This window comes from Mastigoproctus giganteus, chromosome 4 (assembly GCF_048544385.1).
Source record: "Mastigoproctus giganteus isolate SK-2022 chromosome 4, ASM4854438v1, whole genome shotgun sequence".
In the NCBI taxonomy this organism is placed as follows: Eukaryota; Metazoa; Arthropoda; class Arachnida; order Uropygi; family Thelyphonidae; genus Mastigoproctus; species Mastigoproctus giganteus.
The window spans coordinates 183,068,625-183,089,303 of record NC_143578.1 but is presented as its reverse complement, the minus strand read 5'-3'; the positions used below and the strand labels follow the sequence as shown (position 1 = coordinate 183,089,303).

The window sequence follows — 20,679 nt, the reverse complement described above, 5'->3', positions numbered from 1 at the left end:
ATTTATAATGATTGTCTTGTCTTTTTATATGTTTTTGCAAGCTGAATTTAAACTGTATGGATAATGAAATGGTCTTATTTCTCACAGCAAAATAGATTTGCCTTTGTAATGAGTTTCCTTTAATAGTACTGCACCGGAGCTGTAGCTTTATTACAACTTCGAAAACTCTAATAATTTCGTATATCGCACGGCAATTCACATTGAACAATTTCTTTGTAACTGTTTTGTTTGCATGCATGAAGACCACTTGCTGTCTGATGAGAGACCAGTTAGTCCTCAATGAAGCTACCATAAAAGTGTCAGCTTTTAAACGAATGATCAGTTAACCTATTGGCGAAATATCTGTTTTGAAATTAGGGAAACAGGTAACTCCTTACAAAGGCCAGTTTGTTCTACTGTGAAAATTAAGACTATTGCATTGTCTACGCCGTTTAAATCCTGCTGGCCGCAAAATCAGATTAAAGTACAAGATAGTTCTGCAAGCATCTTATAAAAAAAGAAACGTCACCCTCTTTTGAATGGTTTCACAGACAAATGCAGTTGTTGATACGAGTGCCGAATTACTTTCTTAATAACTATTTTGATTTTTTTCCCCCCGTAAAACGTGCCGGATTCTAAAGTGTTCCAAATTGGAGTGCACGGATTTTTTATAGAGTTTACTATACTTGTATATGTTGGAGAAACCTTTGAATTAAAAAAGAAAAAAAAAAAAAAAACCTTATTTATATTAGTATTACTATTAGTAGTAACCAAATGATACAAAAAAGCAAGTTTATACAGCATCAGCAAAAAAAAAAAAAAAAACCTTGGAGGATACGGACAGGTGTTGCGGTGTTTGTCTAGTTCTTCTTTGAATTTATTAAAAGTATCCACTTTCACAACAACAAATGGAGGTTTGTTCCCACCCACTGGCTGAAGTCGAATATCCCACATCTATTCTGCAACCATCCTTCATTAGTTTGAATACATGTATATGTCCCCTCATGTGCGTAGTCTGAGCAAGAGGTAGAATGCCATCAGCTTTGACCTTGTCTAGTCCATTCAAAGCCTTAAACATCTCAATCAGATCACCTCGCAGGGCCTAGTCTCAGGATGCTGCAATTTGCAGAAAGGAACCAAGAGTAAGGTAAGGGCGTCCTTTGTTCTTACTCACCAATCTCTTTGCTCTTTTCTGCAACCGTCCTAGCTGATCTACATCCTTCCTAATATTGGCAATTGTTAGGGTTCCTTGTAATTTCCAGTTCCAACTTTTTGCTCAGCCAAAGTGAATACTTAGCGGTTCATTTTCTTATTGATAAAATCGTGTGCAAAACTGATATTATATATATATATATATATACACACACACACACACACACACACATATATACACGGATACCCAAAATGTATACGTCTGTCCCACGCACACTACCTCTGCTAGATGGAATGTTCCAGGTTAATGTGCCTCTAGTGGTGAGTCACCTTACCTGTCAGCTACAAATACGCCTTCGTAGGTCGTCAGGGCTTGCTCCTGCACGTGTTTTAACTTAAAATTAAAAAAAAAAAAAAAAAAAAGATAAAGAAAAAAAAAAGTAAACGGTAGATAAGTTGGGAGCTTAGTCTGTTATAATTTGCAATAATAATAAGAAAAAATTAATAAATAAACAATAATCGTTACGACACTAATCATTAACGGGAGCAAACAATTTTTATGCAGTGTTCAGTTTGGTTTGTGAACTGTTCATCTGGTGTATTCGGAAGTTGTTTTGATTTTTTTATTTTGGAAGCTTCCCATTGGAGAAGGTAAGAATATTTCATTATTCAGAGTATCAGATTTATCTTTTCGTTTGTGACATGATATGCGATTTGTTGCTGTCTTAATTAGTTTTCAACAGAATAAAACTTTTGTTGTCCGTTTTGTTTATTATTATTAGCATTAGCTATATGGTGCAAGGAAGTCTGAAGCTTATGCTGCACCAGCCAAAAAAAAAAAAAAAAAAAATTCCCGAGTTACCCTGAGAGAGAGAGAGAGAGAGAGAGCGCCAGCGAGTGCCAAAAGTAGAAGGGAATCACCAAGAAAGAGAAGAATGATGATATCCAGCTCAGGACCCTATAAGTTATCTTTGTGCAGATGGTTTTCATATTCTAAAATTAAAATGTGCAAACCTTTCACATATATCGCTCACTGGCTGCAATAGTGACATAACTCAAAAATCGTAATTCTGAAATAATCGACGAGATAAAAAATTTAGCTTTTAAATTTAGTTTGTTTAGAATTGAAGAGATTGTGATTGTTGAAATAAATTATGATTCATCACATAATACCCAGTGGTACTCAAAATTAGGGTGGCTTGAGCAACATTCTCTTATGGGAAACCAGAATATTTGGAAAATTTAATCCCCCCCCTTTTGAGTTGTGCCACTAATTGCACCAAAAACACTCAAAATTTGTGACTTGAGTCTCCTAAAGATGGAAGGTAATTTGGATGTAGAACAAAAAAAAAAACACACACACACACGTTAGCAAGAACCTTTTTATGTATATTCATAAACTCAGGAACATGTACAAAGTACATTTTAATCTTTGAGAACATAATTGTGGTAAAGCATAAATATTAATAATAATAATCTTAAGAACAAGAAGATAGTACAAAATTATTGGTGTACAAACAAGCAAAAAATTTGGAAGTATTTAGCCATTAGAAAAATTTAATCCTTCTGTAAATTAACTTTCAGACTGTTAGAAAAATTGGCATGTTATGTTATGAAAACCGGCATGATATTTGGGAATTGTGTTATTGTTCAACAAACAATGGAGGGCACTTGTGCTTCTTTTTCAAAATCGGAACTCTTGTAAACTTCTTTCAATTCGATATCTACAAATGACTGCAAAGGTTTCCTTGTTTTACTATCTTTAAATCTTAACTGATTTATAATTGTCCTGTTTGTATGATGTTTTATAAAAGAAAGTCTAAATGCCGCTTTTCTGCTTTAAAGATAGCAATGTCATTGAAGTTGAACTTCACTGCATCAGTATTTTCATTATATTTCATAGAAGTGCATCGGGAAAAATTTTCTGTCACCTTGAAAGGATTTCCTGTCTTTCTAATGTAACATATTGTAATGGGACGAATACCAGACCAGACCAGACCAGACCAGACTTTGGCGATCTTTTAATAACTTCCTATATTATGAGTGTGCATAGTCACCCTCGTTTTGTGTATGACCTACAACAAGAAATTTGAGTGTTATGGTTTTGATTCAAAATTTCGTCACAGCATACAAATAGGCTGTTATAATAAATTTCTTATTCTGTTGTCCCCCAAAGTTGTCTGAATAAAAGGTAATTTCAAGATCGTCGGATTGGCATGAAGCTGCTTTTTTCTTATTTTAGTAGGCAAGATCCTATTTCAGTGGAACCTTTTCCACCTTCACCTTTATGCCATATGTAACAATTTATATCTAGTCTTTTTTTAACGTATTAATTCAGCACATCTTTAAGTTTGCCTTCCAGAACATTCAATGATAAACTATTACAAGAAAAAAAAAACACCAAGTGGCACAAAACAACGTAAACTATTTTAAATACAGTAGTGGCCAACTAAAATAATGCCAACTGATATTATAAGCAAGAAGGTTCTATTACACTGCAATACTGTCACAACTCAAAAAAAAAGTCACTGTTGCACAGTGTGCTCCATTCAGTTGCAAGGTGGGGGCACACTGAAGTGCCACTGTTGACACTTCTCGATGCAGTAAAAACTAAAATGGCCTAATAACACTTGTGCCAATTAGCGAGGAAATATTTACCTCATTTTGTACTGTTATTGCATAAGTGTAGAGTCCACTATAACAACTTCATTAGTTGTATTAACTCAAAAATTAATAATTTTTAGTTGTGTTACCATTGCAGCCAGCCAGTGAGTGATATGATGTGTTGCACACAGCCAACTATTAATATCGAAAATTTTAAGGAAAATATTTTAGAAAGTAGTAGTAATGGAGGCATGTGATGCAAGAAAGCAAGTGTATGAGCTTATGCAGCATCAGCCCAAAAAAAAAAAAAAAATTCACACATCCATTTCCTCCAAAAGTTTGTCTATTTCCTCCCTGAATTTATTTAAACTATCAACTTCTACAACAACAGATGGAAGTTGGTTCCAGCAATTAACCACCTGCTGGTTAAAGGCCAATTTCCACACATTTATTCTTCAACTGGCTTTATTCGATTTGAATTTAGTCCGCCTCAGGTTCGTAATCTGTAAGTGGTATCAATAACTGTAATCATTGATTGTGGTAATATCACAATCCCTTGCATAATAATGCCTAAGTGTTTCTGCACCTAGCCTCTTTTTTTTTTTTTTTTTAAATTTAATTTGTATGTTAAATAAAGATTATTAATGTATAATAGCACTCGTGGCAACTAGAGCCAGCATGAGTTCCGGAGTAAATTGCCTCACTAGGTCTACTTTTCCCCTGTAATTCTTCATTTTCCTTCTTTTTTTGTGGCTCAGTGCTCATGATTATATAGTTGCTACACTTGGGTCCTGGACCCCTGAAGTGTCAAACGGCCCCACTGTGCGTGTGCGTGCGTGCGCACACGCATGTTTTTTTATGATTTAACACTGGGATGGATGGGCGAAGTAGAATTCATACCCTTGTTAATGACCATAGAGGTGTGTGTTTTTTTTTTTTTTTTTTTTAAATTTAATAGCACTTGGGGAAAGAAAGCGTATAATTTATATGTTATAAATAATTTAATAAAAATGCAAATTTATAAAATATTTATAAATTTACAAGCATTCATCCAAATAATACGAATGGTGCTAGTAAATTGGTTACAAAAATGTTACGCCATGCCATTAACACTTGCCATTGGCAAAATGAGACCACATAATATTCAGTTCTAGTGAATACAGGGAGAATATTTATTAATTTGGTTACATTTTGGTAGTGACTCTTCACCCCTACAATTTGAATGCAGTCTGATTACTGGATGACTAGAAAGTGATTCAAGATTTGTGTAACCAATATATTTGTAATTAAAATCTGTATATTCTCTTTTAATTTTGCTTAGCACATAGGTGCACTGACGTGTCCAAGGACATTTTGTTTGTTATGGAGATGTACTGTCATATGTTGATGATACATGATCAGAGATATAGACAAATTCCATATTATTTGTAAAAGCTACTAATGTGTAGCGCATGAGCCTCCCCAAAAGAAATTTTTGTGTCATTAACTTATCAGTTATGTATCGCGTAATTATTTAATTATAGTTAATAACTATAATTATCATTATAGTAATTATGAAAAAATTATAAATGTTGAACATGTCTACCTTCTTGAATCCATCCATCTTCTTTTCTCCATATTCAGCAATGCCTTTTGTTTGAATGTCTGCATTGCAGTTTTATTCTATATATGAGCTTTCATTTCCTGTAATGTACGAGGATTATTTTTATACTTTCCTCTTCAACAAACCATTGAATAATAATTAGCCAACATTAAATCTGGAGATTATTGATGACCACAATTTTAGAAATACTATCACTTCAAATGTTGAGAAAAGCCTCTTGGTTATTATCATTGTTTCATTGGATGTGTTACAAATTGCCCTGTCTTGCTGAAACCAACAATGTTAATCACTGTAGTGTAGCAAAACCGTTAGTGTAGTAAATGTGGTATATAGTTTGTAACCACCACTGTGAAAGCAAAATCCTTTCCATCTACCATTTACAGTAGTTTTATCATTAAACAAATCCCATATTAATACATCATGGTCTCACCTCTACATAGTGGTTCCTTTATTTGAACATTTTTAATACACAGTCATTACTGATAATCAGATAAAGAGTACTGTTTATTTTGTTGTCTCTCTAACACGTTGGTATAGAAAAGTTAGTTGCTAAATCCTTAAATGTTCTACTACTGCATGAGCAACCAATCCACAAGTTCCAATCAGTATCTGAAAAATTAAAATCCCTCATGATTAGACATCCTGATTTACTGATCTACTCTGTTTGGTTTTTCATCATAGTTACTTGACCTGCAACATATTCTAATTCCTGTTTTAATTCTTATTTTCCTGGTGTGTGTGTGTCACCCCAGACTTACTCACATTGCACTGGAAACATGTCAATTGTGTGTAGTCTTTTAGGATCAGTGTGCTTCTTAACCAAGTGCATAACTGCCCTCCCCCAGCCTTCTGTTCATAGTACACACCACTTTATTTGTCTATTGAGTGTGGGACTTTTTTTTGTGAGTAACCCTCTAATAATTTTGTTGCTCCTCTGTCTTTTCTATCTTTTCACCTTTCTTTTGCTATCCTCTTTCCTTTTCTTTTCTATCGATGATCCTGTATCTATGGGCACCCTGCAGGTTTTAACCCAATAAAATGAGTTAGTAATATTGAAGGAATGTTGTTAGCATGACTTGGCCACTGTGTGGGGCAAGGGTGGAAACCAGATAATAGCAGTCCCCTGCAGCTCAGATATCTGGGCTAGGTAGCCAATCACTCACCACAAAGAAGAAAACATTAAAGATATAATATATGGGCACCACTCATGCTGAGTGGCTTTTACCGAATATGGTGTATTTTGCACATTACATGACTAGTTTGCAATCATCTGCTATTATTACTGCTTCCATGATAAAAGTTTTTCTGTACAAGTGGTTACCATATTCAAATTGTGCATCCTCCTATGTTAGAATGGTACTGTTTCTTGATATTCCTGTTTGATGGCTACATTTGATGGCTTAAATGATACAGTCCATCAAACTTATTTTAATGTGCATTAGTGTACAAGTAAGTATGTGCGCCTGTTTAGCTCTCACTAACCCTACTACAAGCCCATATAGATGCTTGTCCCATGAAGACCCCAGCAGGCCTTATAATCCCCCCTCCTTATTTTTTGGCATGCCTGAGTAGAAGCACTGAAAGAATCAATTTCACTTTGCTTATGGCTGCCACTAAACTACTCATTTGTGTACCCACCCTTGAAACTGCCTTGATAGTATAAGCAGATATTCTTGCATCACTTCTATTTCAGTGTAACCCATCTCTGTGAAGTCATTCTTGTAATCAAGTGCAGGCCATGCTAAGAAAAAGTTCTACCCCATGAGCCTTGCACAGTTCTTCCTCCAGTGGCAAAGTGATTGATAGGCTCTCAGGTACTTCCTCTTATTCATGCCTAGGCAAAATATATAACAGTTCATTGTCAATTGACATATATAAACAGTTAAATATACAGTGGGGCCTTGACTTACGATGACATTGAATCCGATATTCTGTGGAACCGATATACCTTCCATACAAGTGTTAATTTTAAGGACCGATGATATTTGCAGGTACCGATGGCTTTCCAATATAGCTGGAACAATACATGGGTGAAAATTTTTGGATGCATGGCACACTAAACATCACTCGTACAAGTGTTCTCAACCAACTAGTGTCTTTTTTATTGTTCAAGAACGTTATTGTTCAACGCGTGGCACATGGAACGTCACTCGTACGATTGTTTCAGACCTATGACGATCAGAAACTTAAAACTCCATCAACCAGTGACTGTTCTGTGCGCTTTGAAGACTTTAAAGCCAGCAGAGGCTGGTTCGAGCGCTTCAAAAAAGGGTGAATATCAAAAGTGTTGAAAGGCATGTGGGAGGAGGCATCCAGTGCTGATTTAATTAAAAAAAAAAAAAAAAAAGCAGCTGAGATCTTTAAAATTGAATTTCAAGAGTTTGTTAAACATAAATCACTAAGGATAAGGCTATGAAAGATAGGCTCACTCTCCTGTTGGGTTCCAATGCCTCTTGAGATTTTAAGCTGAAGCCTTTGCTTGTGTATCATTCTAACACCTCTAGAGTATTTAAACAACAAGAGGTCAACAAAGGCATGCTGGTAGTGTTTGGCACAGTAACAAGAAGACCTGGGTTACAGGATATATCTTCAATGAATGGCAGTTTGAAGTTTTCTGTCCTTGAGTGCTTCATGTGAAGGCACTGCTCTTGCTGGATAATGTGCCAGGTCATGATCCCAACTTTGTTCAATCTCTTGAAGCCCAATTTGACTTTGTTCAAGTCAATTGTTTGCCACCCAGGACCACTCCTTGTCTTCAACCAATGGACCAGCAAGTGATTGCAAACTTCAAGAAAATGTTTGCAAGTTGCTTTGCAGCGACCTCTGATGAAAATGCTGTCGCCCTTAAAGATTTTTGGAGGTCGCAGTTCAACATGCTGGATTATGTGAGGCTGATTGTAAGTTCTTGGAATGACATTTCCACCAGGTGCTTAAATTCAGCCTTGAAAAACATCTGGCCTTTAATTATCCATAACATTGATGGATTTGAAGATAATGGTACTTTGACAAATGATATTGTTACTCTTGGTAAACCAATGGGTCTGGAGGTTGGTGAAGAGGATGTGGAGGACCTTGCTCATGGATGTGAGCTAACAACAGAGGAGCTACAAGAGTTGGAGAAAATTACAGAGAGAGCGACACTGGAGACGAAGAGGAAGAAAAAGACACCCAAAAAGTGTCAGCTGAAGAGTTGAAGACTCATTTCTTGTTAAGAAGTTTAAGACCCTGACATTGAAAACACTGAACTCATGAAGTGCAAAATGGAAGACAAAGTCATTTCTTACTTCAGGAAGCTACAAAAAAGTTGTAAAAAACAGTCCACTTTGGACAGCTTCTTTGCCAGTAGCAAAAAAAAAATGACTGAAAAGACACCTGACGCTTGATATAGTCCCACCACCATTACGCGACCATTGATTTCATCAGCTCCTCTACACTTAGTCTAAGGTAAATGCTAATTGATGGTTTGTTTTCTATTTTAAGACATTTTATGACTATTTATTAAATCTTTATAAAACACTCATTTTTAAAATGGAGTATAATGCCTATTTTATGTGTTGTTGGGGAACAAATTACAGGAAATCAATGTGTTATTGGTTTCAACTTACAATATTTTCAACATACAATGGGTTTTTTTGAACGAATTGCCATCGGATGTTGGGGCCCCACTGTATAATCTCATATATTACTCAACTTCAGTTTTTTGCCTTAAATTCATACTAATAATATCTTTTGTGTATAAGTTGGACCTCTGTATTACAGTTATCTTTACAGTTGGTGTATTACAATAAAATGGTGTATTACAATAAAATCTGCCCTGACAACCGCTGTTTACTTTTTAATTCATTATTTCTGCTTTTTCGTGGTGCTCCGTAGCCGGGTGGGCAGGAGCAGCAGTGCATAGCACATACTTCTTGATTAGACTGGGGTTTGAGCCCATGACCATCAAGTACGGAGGATGCAGAAAGGTCAGGGAATGACCACCGCATATCCCGGAGCAATATGGCCTTAGTTGCTAATGCTCCTAAAAACCAAATAACAAACAACAATCTGCTTTTTTGAAAAAGATCACATAATGACTGTTCTATTACACTGTAAAGTAAAAATGTAAAGAAAGTGGTAAGCATAAAATCCATTATGTTTGAAGGTCATGAAACCAACATCTGCAGGCAAAGGATGATGTGGCATTGCTCTCATTATGTGCAAATGGATGCTTTGCTCATCCTATGTGCCTCATCCCTTAAATTATAGTTGCATGTCTTTAATTCGAGTTTGGGATTTTATACCAGGAATACCTGTCAATCTTAATTTAGACAACTTTTAGTGCATGAAAGGTTAATTTGTATGCTGAAATGTATGATATGTTTTTTTTTTTTTTTTAAATTAAAGATTAATATTTAGTAGGCATTAGCAAAGGCACATGATGCAAGAAAGCAAGCTTTAGCATTAGCATTAGCATTAGTAGAGGCATTTGATGCAAGAAAGCAAGCTTATGCAGCATCAGCCAAAAAAAAAAAAAAAAAACCCACTTCCACTTCACCCCTCTGTTCGTTCAAAATACCTGTCCAGCTGAGCCTTAAACTTATTTAGGCTATCAACCTCCACCACAAGGGATGGACGTCTGTTCCACCAACCAACCACTCGCTGGCTAAAGGCAAATTTCCGCACGTCTATCCTACATCTGTCTTTCCTCAATTTGAATTTATGCCCTCTCAGGTGATTATTCTGAGCTAGAGGAAGAATCCCATCAGCATTGAGCATGCTTAAACCATTCAAGGCTTTATACACCTCTATCAGATCACCTCGCTGGTGCCTAGTCTCCAGACACTGTAATTTGCAAAACTTAAGCCTTTCTTCGTAAGAGCACCCCTTTGTTCCATTCACTAATCTTGTTGCCCTTCTCTGTACTCGTTCCAGCAGCTCTACATCCTTCTTGAAATGAGGCCTCCAGACCTGTATACAGTACTCTAGGTGTGGCCTGACCATCGCCTTATACAATGGAATAATCACCTCCTTATCCCTGCTGGAAAAATTCCTGTATATCATTGACAATACTCCATGAGCTACTCTTGCAGCCCGTCTGCACTGCTCAGGGAACTTCATATCTGCCTGCACAACCACCCCCAAGTCCCTTTCATTCTCTACCACTGTCAGTGTTGTACCATAGAGTTGATACGTTGCTCTGGGGTTGCTGTTTCCCATGTGTAGTACTTTACATTTGTCAATGTTAAACTTCATTTGCCACCTCTCAGCCCATCTGCTCAACCTTTCCAGATCCTGTTGCAGAAGCATAGTGTCAGTAGTGTCCTTGACAACCCTGCCAACCTTTGTATCGTCTGCAAACTTGGACATTAATCCCGATATACCATCATCAATATCATTTATAAATACAGAAAACAATAATGGACCCAACACTGAGCCCTGAGGGACTCCACTAATAACATCAGTCCACGATGAGCAGTGTCCATTGATTACCACTCTCTGTCTTCTCCCCCTCAACCACCCCTTTATCCATAGCAGCAATTTGCCTCCAATGTCACACTGCTCCAATTTGTGTAGCAGTCTTCCATGTGCAACAGTATCAAAAGCCTTTCTAAGATCCAAGTATATAATATCAAAGTTATTCCCTGCATCCAGTTCTTTTGTGACTGCATCATAGTATCCAATCAAGTTGGTCAGGCAAGACTTCCCCTTAACAAAACCATGCTGTGTCTGAGCTATAACTGAAGTCTTGTCTAAATGATCCTGCAGTGCGTCTTTAACCAGTGCCTCCATTAATTTTCCTGGAACAGAAGTCAAGCTCACAGGTCTATAATTACTTGTGTCAGCCTTTGATCCTCCTTTGTGAATTGGGGTCACATTTGCACATTTCCAGTCTATGGGTACCTCCCCTGAGTCCAAGGAAGCTCTCATAATTATGGCTAAGGGTTTGCTTACTTCCTTTGCTGCCTCCTTTAATATAACTGGATAGATCCCATCCACCCCGGGTGCCTTTCTTGTGTTTATCTTCAACAGTTTCTCCTCCACTTTACTCCCAGTTATTTCAAGATTCTGTAACTTACTGCTAGAGTTGAATACACCTCTGGCATTCCCCTCGCTGAATAACTCCTCATGTGTGAATGTCGATGCAAAATATTCATTTAGTTTGTTAGCCACCTGAGCAGGATCATCAACACTTGACCCATCAATATCAAGTGGACCAATCTGATTCATCCCTTTCCTTCTAGAGTTTACATAAGTAAAGAACTCTTTGCTGTTTTTCTTTGCATCCCTTGCCAAGGATTTCTCGTAATCTGCCTTTGCCTGCCTAACCTCCTTTGTAACTTGGTTGCATATCAACTTGTATCTATCATAGGCTTCTGTGTCATGTGTTAATTTGTAAGTATCCCATGCATTTTTCTTCTCTGCCATATGCCTCATTAGTTCATCTGACATCCATTTTGGCCTAAACCTTGAACAATATTTCTTAGTTGGTATGTAAAGCCTAGTAGCTTCCAAGATAAGTTCTTTGAATGCTTCCCATTTTGAATTTGCTGTTGGTAACATCATCAGTTGGTCCCACTGTATAGAATTTAAATACTGTCTCAGTCCATCGTAGTCGCCTTTACGGAAGCAATAACCCTTCCCTTTACCCCTAATGGTAGTTACCTCTTTGAGTAAATCCCACTTCAGCACACTGTGATCACTGCCACCTAGTGGTTCGTTTATCTGCAGATTCTTAATGCATGAAGAATCACTGCTGATAATCAAATCAAGAGTATTACTCCCTCTAGTTGCCTCCCGAACATGCTGATGTAGAAAACAATCATCCAATAAATCCACAAAAGCCCTGCTAGTGTGTGAGTATCCAGCCCCCAAATTCCAGTCAATATCTGGGAAATTAAAATCTCATATTATAAGACACTCTGATTTACTGGCCCACTCTATTTCCCTGTACAGTTCCTTATTATACTCATCAGAGTCATTAGGCCTATAGCACACTCCTACTCTCAATTTTGATCTCCCAATGCTTATGTCACACCAAACTGACTCCACACTGCACTGTCCAGCGATGTCGACTGGCTTCACTTCCTTGGTTTTTATGTGTTTCTTAACTAAGTACTCAGCTGTGGCCTGACCATTGCCTTATACAAGGGAATAATCACCTCCTTATCCCTGCTAGAAAAATTCCTATATATCATTGACAATACACCATGAGCTACTCTTGCAGCCCATCTGCACTGCTCAGAGAACTTCATATCTGCCTACACAACCACCCCCAGGTCCCTTTCATTCTCTACCACTGTCAGTGTAGTACCACAGAGTTGATATGTTGCTCTGGGGTTGCTGTTTCCCTTTTGTAGTACTTTACATTTGTAAATGTTAAACTTCATTTGCCACCTCTCAGCCCATCTGCTCAACCTTTCCAGATCCTGTTGCAGCAGCATAGTGTCAGTAGTGTCCTCGACAACCCTGGCAACCTTCGTATCATCTGCAAACTTGGACATTAAGCTTGATATACGATCATCAATATCATTTATAAATACAGAAAACAATAATGGACCCAATACTGAACCCTGATGGACTCCACTAATAACATTAGTCCACGATGAGCAGTGTCCATTGATTACCACTCTCTGTCTTCTCCCCCTCAACCACTCCTTTATCCATAGCAGCAATTTGTCCACACTGCTCCAATTTGTGCAGCAGTCTTCCACACTGCTCCAATTTGTGCAGCAGTCTTCCATGTGCAACAGTATCAAAAGCCTTTCTAAGATCCAAGTATATAATATCAAAGTTATTCCCTGCAAAGTTATTCCTAGTAGCTTCCAAGATAAGTTCTTTGAATGCTTCCCATTTTGAATTTGCTGTTGGTAACATCACCAGTTGGTCCCACTGTATAGAATTTAAATACTGTCTCAGTCCATCGTAGTCGCCTTTACGAAAGCAATAACCCTTCCCTTTACCCCTAATGGTAGTTACCTTTTTGAGTAAATCCCACTTCAGCACACTGTGATCACTGCCACCTAGTGGTTCATTTATCTGCAGATTCTTAATGCATGAAGAATCACTACTGATAATCAAATCAAGAGTATTACTCCCTCTAGTTGCCTCCTGAACATGCTGATGTAGAAAACAATCATCCAATAAATCCACAAAAGCCCTGCTAGTGTGTGAGTGACCGGCCCCCAAATTCCAGTCAATATCTGAGAAATTAAAATCTCCCATTATAAGACTCTCTGATTTACTGGCCCACTCTATTTCCCTGTACAGTTTCTTATTATACTCATCAGAGTCATTAGGCCTATAGCACACTCCTACTCTCAATTTTGATCTCCCAATTCTTATGTCACACCAAACTGACTCGACACTGCACTATCCAGCAATGTCGACTGGCTTCACTTCCTTGGATTTTATGTATTTCTTAACTAATAGCATAGCCCCTCCTCCCTTCCTATCCTGTCTATCCTTTCTGTAGAAATTGTACTCCCCAAATTCCAGTTCTGCATTCCTTATATCTGTGTGACACCACGTCTCTGATACCCAACAATATCTGCCTTTGATGTTTTGACCAGCACCTCAAATTCATCAAATTTATTTACCAAACTCCTAGCACTGGTGTATATGCAAGTATACATGCACCTCTTCCTGTTCTTAGCTACCCTAACACAACCCATGTGTTTACTTGTACCGCAATGATTCCCAGCAGTCTCTGAAATATCCTGCATCTTATTTTCCAGGCTGCTGCTCATTCCAATAGAAGCAGTGCAAGAATCGCTTTCACCTCTGCCAGTGGCTACTTTTAATCTATTAGTCCTTGTATCCCCCAATCTAGCAGTTTGCCGACCCACCTAACACTGCCTCGATAGCATCAGCAAACATTCTTGCACCCTTTTTATTTAAGTGTATCCCATCCCTGTAGAAGCAGTCTCTCCCGTTAACAAGTACAGACCAGGCTGAAAAAAATTCTGCCCCTTGAGCCTTGCACAATCTTTCCAGGGCCGAATTGATCGACAGGGCTCTCATCATATACTCCCTCCTATCGTGTCCGGGCAGAATTGCAGACACTTTCAAATTCAACCCTAATTCACGGCTTTTTTTCAACAGTGACCTGTACTTGTTAAGTAATTCCGCCGGTCTCCTACTCTTAATATCATTAGTGCCAACGTGTACAACTATATCACCTTTTGTGCCCTTAAAAGATGATATCCGCTCTACAACTTCATCAACCTTTGCCCCTGACAGACATACCCTGGTCCTGTTCCACCTATCCTTTTTACAAAGCATGTTTCCCGTTTCCCTGTCAATAGAGTCACCAACAACTACTAGTTCCTTTGGGACCAGCACATTCTGCCTTGGGGGCTGCCGCTGTGTTGTGTGATGACCAAGTGCAAGCTCTGGCATTGGTGTGGGCAGCTGAGAGCTTGATGGGCCCCTCACTTTTAATCCTTCGAGGGCATCCACCCTGTCCTTCAAGCTCTCATATAGGCCCATAACAATGCTGAGTTGTTGCCTGATTTCCTTACACTCCTTGCATCGCGCGCGCGCACACACACACACACACACACACAGACATCCCCCATGGCAGTATCATGTCGCATACCCGACTGCTCCACAAAACATCAAGCAAGTAGTGCATTTTAATAGGCTGTGATACAGCATTCAACTGCCCCCCCCCCCAGTTCTCCCCTGAGCCACAGCACTCCCATTAGCTTGAGCCTTTTGCTTTGCTCCTCTGGTCTGAGTCATGATTTCGATTTAATTTCAATAAAATTTCAATTTCAGTACAAAATTAAAACCCTAAACTTGTATCCCAACATAGTTATAACGCTATATTTATGTTTCAGTATCGAGTGTTATCTATGAAATCCCTTTATATAACTTCCGTATCAAGTTAAGTATTAATTATTTATGCTACGTAACCTAAGTCGTTATATGTATAGTTAAAAGTACAATTTAATTGACAATGAAGTTCAACAAGATTAATTATCTGATTAATTGACAATATTATGTACTATACTATAATATACTATATTAAGCTTACGCTATCTAGTTCGAGATATTTTGTATCGCGTAACAATGGCGGCAATTTACGAATGGTAAACACATGGATTTGATATCCTTACCAATACTAAGTAATACCTACAAAACCTCTATCTAAGTTACTTTAAACTAAGTATCGTAAATAGAAATATAAAGCTACTCTAGAAAATAAGTTAATATGCCAATTTAAGCTAATAAAACAGAAAATAAATCAGAAAAACTTCTCTATTCCAGGAGCGGCAAAAAGCTACGTCCGCACAGGCCATATCAGAGGTGTAAATCAAAATTTTGCAGTAACTGTAGAGCTAATTGCATTAAAAAACTTGAAAGATACAACAGGTGAAAATACATTTTTGAGTGTGACAGAAACAACTGATGCTCTCAAACTGAATTGGGATTTGCTACCAGCGGTTACACGTATCGCGCTAAAAATATGATCGGTACTAAAACTGGATTCATGGGTCAGCTTCATGAATATCTTGAAAGTAAAATTATTAAAAAACCAATGTAATTTTATTGTATAATTCAATAGTAGTGTTTGTGTGGAAAATTTTAGGGCATAGATTCAGTCATGTCGACGGTTAATTTCGACAGTAAATTTAATTTGCAAGGCTGACCTCAATCGCCAGCAATTGAAAAATTTTCTTGAAACAATTGAGTCTGAATACGGTGATTTGTTGTACCACACTGAAGTACAATAGTTGAGTAGCGGTAATGTGTTGAAGCGATTTTTTGAACTTAGGATCGAGACAGATCTATTTATGAACAAAAAATAGAAACCTGTTCCGGAACTGTCAATCCCAAATGGTTGTGGAACCTTGCCTTTTTAACAGATATATGTGAACACCTGATTTTTCTTAATATGAAACTTGTCAATGAATTGTATTATAATGTCAAAGCATTTGAAACAAAACTGCAGTTATTTAAAAGTCAACTATTTTGGAATTTTTTTTTCTTTTTATGAAAACCCCGAACACGAGAGGTATTAGAACCTATAGTGCTTACTACCACGATTGGGTTAGATTTTGAGAAGACAAAAGAAGATATTTGTTGACATTAGACTTGAACTTCCGTAGACTGTAATTTTCGGTCTATTCGTATGAAGGAAGGTTGTTCCAGAAAACGGCAGTTGAATGAATAAATGAGGAAGGTGAAAAGTTAGTTGTGTAAGTTTGAAGTTGGACAGTAAATGGATGTTGCTTGGTGGCGGCACGTGTTCGGACTGTTTTGAAAGAGAGTGGGAATTATAGAAGCCAATTCAGAAGAACAGTGCCCATGGAAGTATCTGTAGAAGAGGCATGCAGCAGAAACAGTACGTCTATGAGAGACCGAGTGGAGAGACTGTTAGAGATGAATCATTAATTAACCTAACTGCCCTCTTCTGAATGGTATCAAGAAGCCTAAGAGAGGTTTTGGGGGCACCACCCCAGATGTCGGAACAATATTCCATGGCAGGGCGGATTTGCGATTTATACAGAGTGAGCAGCTGTTTAGAAGAAAAGTAACGCCGAGAGCGAAAGAGAAAACCAAGTTTTTTAGATGCAGAGGAAGCAATATTTGTAATGTGCTTGTGCCAAGAGAAAGACTAGAAGTCAGGGTAATCCCCCAAAAGATATATATCATTTTGCCTAGAAATTGGAGTGTCATCAAAGATAAGCATAGATGCAGAAGAATCCTTTTTTCCGAGATATAAGACAAGACTGAGTTTTAGAAGGGTTGAAATCAACTAAGTTGTCTTTGCCCCACTGGAGAATTACCTGGAGATCGGCATTTAAGGAATTTGTAGCAGAGTTTCGAGAAGTTGAAGCTGATTGAGCAGGACAAGGTTTCTCAAAATGGAAGATGGAATGCAATGTGCAATCATCAGCAAAACTATGGATAGGATTTCCAGTCAATGGACGAAGGTCATTAATATACAAGAATGAAAAGAGTGGGGGCAAAAAACTGAACCTTGGGAGACACCAGCGTTAGTGGAGAAGTTAGAAGACAGAGGGCCTTCTACCATTACCCTCAGTGAGCAATTAGAGAGAAAACTGGATAACCAATTACAAAAAACAGTTGGCAAACCATAAGATGGAAGCTTGTTTAGAAGACCTTTATGCCAAACATGATCGAAAGCCTTTGAGATGTCAAGAGCAACTGCTTGTGTTTCACCAAACTTTTCCATTGAATTCGTCCATAAATGGGTAACATAAGCGAGAATATCACCAGTGGATCGACACTGACAGAATCCATACTGGCGATCGTTGATCAAACGAAAGGTTTCTAGGTAGTTTAAGAGTTGCCGGTTAATCGATTACTCCATTACTTTAGAAAGAGTAGAAGTAATTGCAATGGGACGATAATTGGATAGGAGGGACTTGTCACCCTTTTTAGGAACTGGCTGGATATGAGAAAATTGTCAAGCAGAAGGAAAAACATCTTTGGAATAAGAAAGTGAAAAAGGCAGCAAAAGAACAGAAGTAAGTTCAGGAGCACAGGTTTTGAGCACAATTGGAGAAATACCATCAGGATCTGGAGCTTTCTTAGCATTGAGATTGTGAAAATCCTTCTGACATCCTTTTGACAGAAGACCACAGGAGGCATTGAATGGAGTGTGTTGGGAATGGTGGGAGGTGTTTTACCAAGATCATTAATACATGAGTTGGAAGAAAAATGGGATGCTAACAGGTCAGCTTTATCCTTGGCTGAATTGACAAGCATTTAGTTTTGACAGAGGTGGGAGCAGAGATGGGCAAAATTTGCTACCAATAGCTTTCGCAAGAGACCAGAATGCTCAGCTACCATTAGGGCATGAAGCAAGTTTTATACTCTTAGCCTGTTCAAAATCTAGTTTGGACTGACTAATGACTGCTTTACAATTGATGTGAGCTTTGGTGTAGGCAAAAAATGAAACAAGAATTGAAACAAGCCAATTATGATATACAGCATTCTTCTCTTGAACAGCCTTAGCACATTTATTGGAAATCCAAGGTTTAGATAAAGGATGAAATTTTAAAAAGTGGAGTGTGGAATAAAAGATTCCATTCCTACAAGAATAATTTCACTGACACGATCAGAGCTGTTGTTGTTGTTATTTGGTTTTTAGGAGCATTAGCAACTAAGGCCATATTGCTCCGGGATATGCGGTGGTCATTCCCTGACCTTTCCGCATCCACCGTATTTGGTGGTGACGGGCTCAAACCCCGGTCTAATCAAGAAGCGTGTGCTACACACTGCTGCTCCTTCCCACCTGGTTACAGAGGCGCCCACGATCAGAGCAAACGTTTACATCAGAAGTTTTGAAACAGTAGTCCGACCGAGGAAAAGAAAAAAAGAAATCTCGCAGGTCATCCCATTTTGCATTCTTGTAATGCCAGACTATATGAGGTTGAGAAAAACCATGAGATAAAGGTTCCACTGGAGAAGAGGCAATCACCAAGTTGTGATCTGAGGTACCTAAAGAACCACTCACTTCGACCGTGTACTTAGGAGGGCTGTTTGTGAGAGAAAGATTGAGCATGTTGGCTGTATGGTTAGGATTGTCCGGTATTCTTGTAGGTAAATGTACAATCTGTGCAAGGTCATTAGAAATTGCAAATCCCTCAGCATCTCAACCAGCTGGATCGGTGTGACTAGAAAATGAAAGCCAGTGGGAGTTGTGAACATTAAAATCACCAAGGAAAATTATCTCACTGTTAGGAAAGGTGGACTGGAGAATGTTAAGTTGCAAAGAGAGGAAGTCAAAGAGCTTCAAGTGATTAGTGGAGTTGGGAGAACGGTAGAGACAACAGATGAATTTGACAGAATGAAGTAAAGAGATTTTAAGCCAGAGAAGATCGAAGATGCCAAATTACCAATTCTCTGACAGGGAATTTCGGAATGGACATATGCGCAAGTACTACCTTCGAAGCGAAAGGAATCATACAGCGAATAATTTGGGCAACCGAGATGAGCAGTATTTGAATCAACCAATAACTGAGATTCTGTCAGAAAAAGTACATGGGATTTGGCAGACTGCAAGTGGAAATGGACATTGTTGAGATTAGAATTGAGACCACGTATATTTGTGAAATGAACTAGGAACTAAGAAATTAATAATTTTGATATCATATACTTGGATTTCAGGAAAGCTTTTGACACTCTTGCGCATGGAAGACTACTGTACAAATTGGAGCAGAATGGAAGTTGCTACAATGGATCTAGAAAATTTGGGCAGATGGGCTAAGAAGTGACAACTGAAGTTTAACATTGACAAATCAAAGTACTGCATATGGATAGAAGTAACCCAAGAAGAATGTACCAACTGTGTGGTACAGTAAAAGTTGAGAAACCTGGACCACCCGAGAATCTGGACTTTTCAGAAAGTCACAAAATTTTTAAATTTAGCGTACTTTTCTGTGCGCGCGAGCATATGTGAGTGCCACAGATGCCCGGCAACAACAAGCAAGCTTGTGGTTGCCATTTTGAAAAGAGCAATCAAACCATGGCAACGCTATAATTTTTGTCCTAATCTTTCCATTTACCATATATAGCATATGTATTTACAAGCACATAATAATGGCTCCCAAAATAGATAAACTTCATAGTGTGAAGAAAAAGAAGAACACATTTAAATTGAGTGACAAACTTGAAATAATTAAGAAACTAGAAAGTGACGTAAGCAATACTGTTTTAATGGAAACATACAACATCAGAAAGTTTACAATTTACAATATAAAAGAGGCAAAGAATAAAATTCTAGAATTCACAGCCTCGTCTGAGCCTTACAATAAAATTGCTGAGAAAAAGTTTACATCGGCCAAAATTAGAAAATCTTGATAAAGTGTACAAATGGTTTTTGCTAAAACGATCGGGAGGTATGGCAATTTCTGGGCTGATGCTTATTGCCAAAGCAATGTATTTTAAGGAGAAAATGAACGTTGAATCAGAGTGCACATTTATTGATGGATGACTTAGGAATTTCAAGACTCATCATGGTATTAGACACTTAGATATTGCTGGAGAAAGACAGTCAGGTGATACACATGCAGAAACAGAATATAGTGCAACATTTGAGAAAACTGTACCTGACTACGACCTTACAGCCGATCAAATTTATAATGCTGATTAAACAGCAGTTTATTGGAAGTATCTGTCCACAAAAACTTTGGCTGGAAACCAAGAATGAAATGCAACAGGGTTTAAGCTTAATAAGGAAAGAGAAACCGTTCTTATGTGTGCTAAATGCTTCAGGTCAGCATAAAATTAAGCTTTTGATGATTGGAAAATTTCAGCGCCCACAGGCCTTTAAAAGAATTGTGCACTTACCTGTGACCTATAAAGCCCAAAAGAATGCTTGG

At 38.0% G+C, this 20,679-nt stretch overlaps 1 protein-coding gene across 1 annotated transcript in view; it reads left to right on the top strand.

The window, feature by feature from the left end:
• Positions 1–1,678: 1,678 nt before the first annotated feature.
• The window catches only part of LOC150087235 (ras-specific guanine nucleotide-releasing factor RalGPS1-like), a 419,169-nt gene continuing 400,168 nt past the window's right edge, over positions 1,679–20,679 (top strand). Inside the window, exon 1 of the mRNA XM_090371091.1 lies at positions 1,679–1,782. The gene's annotated coding sequence lies outside the window, so the exon portion shown is untranslated. The remainder of the gene's footprint in view (positions 1,783–20,679) is intronic.